The sequence below is a fragment of the Myodes glareolus genome, chromosome 11 (genome assembly GCF_982192425.1).
Source record: "Myodes glareolus chromosome 11, mMyoGla1.1, whole genome shotgun sequence".
Lineage (NCBI taxonomy): Eukaryota > Metazoa > Chordata > Mammalia > Rodentia > Cricetidae > Myodes > Myodes glareolus.
The window spans coordinates 18,499,419-18,500,528 of NC_142036.1; positions in this window are offsets into that span (position 1 = coordinate 18,499,419).

Sequence of the window (1,110 nt, forward strand, 5' to 3'; positions counted from 1 at the left end):
CTAGGTAAGGTACAAGTGCCAATGACGTAGGGCCACAATTTCCTTAAACAGGATATGCACGTGTAAACACTAGATGGAGGAGACACAAACCTGGCAATCCCAGGAAGGCAAGCCAGGGTACAGTGATTCCTCTGGAGGTTCAGGCTGAATTGAGTGTTAGTGGGAATAGGGCATTTTTCAGTAGGAAATGGGGAGCTTCTACAGATCTGGTGCTGAGTCCCTGGATGCTGACAGTGCAGTCTAGCAAGACCAGCAAGGCTCAAGTGGGGGTAGCTGGCACAGCTTTCTTGTGTGTCCACAGCAGCAGAAAGGCCCAGTTGGGACAGAAAGCCCCATGTACTGTATTTGTAAAGGGTAGCCAGGGCTTCTTTAAAAGGAGGTTGTAAGAGATAGTCAGGCCAAGGGATCACAGAATGAAAAGCTAAAAGGCCTGTTCAGGGCCTGTTTCTTCACTCTTAGTGCAATATGAATGTTCCCAGTTCCTCCAGTGGTTTGGAGATGAAAAGGTATATTCACCTGTCAGTCATTCTCAGAGAAGCAGGCTGGTAAGTCTTTGGGAATATCTGCAGAAAACAGCCCACTTATCAGCCAAAGATGTAGGAACGGATTGTTTATCCCAGCTGCTCAATCCTCAGCAATTTTGGGCTCACAGGGGCTGGGGCCTTGCCACCTCAGCAACATGATGCCTGTAGCCCCATTTCAGTATGGGGGTGGGAAGAGATGGGCAGGGAGTCTTGCTTGCAAGCACCATAAGGCGCCAGGGTCACAGGCAGGCAGGAAAGCACATGCCCAGTCAAATCCTGGACAGAACCATCTTTTGGTTCCCGAGCTTCTGAGGCCAACACTGGGGATTATAAGCCCAGCTGCTCAATAAACACTTGGTTGTGCTTTTTTGGCGAGTAGGTGGGGCTCTTACTACAACTTCTGGCCTGGGAGTGGAACATTTCTTGCACTTGTGACGCTGTTCCTGGGTAATAAGGGAAGCCACTGCATCTTCCCTGGGAATTTAGGACCGCCCCCCCCACATCAAGTGGGGGGTGGGGTACTCACCTCCAGGCTTAAGGTGTAATGACACTCAGCAAAGTGAGGAACAAACAAGAACCACAGGCA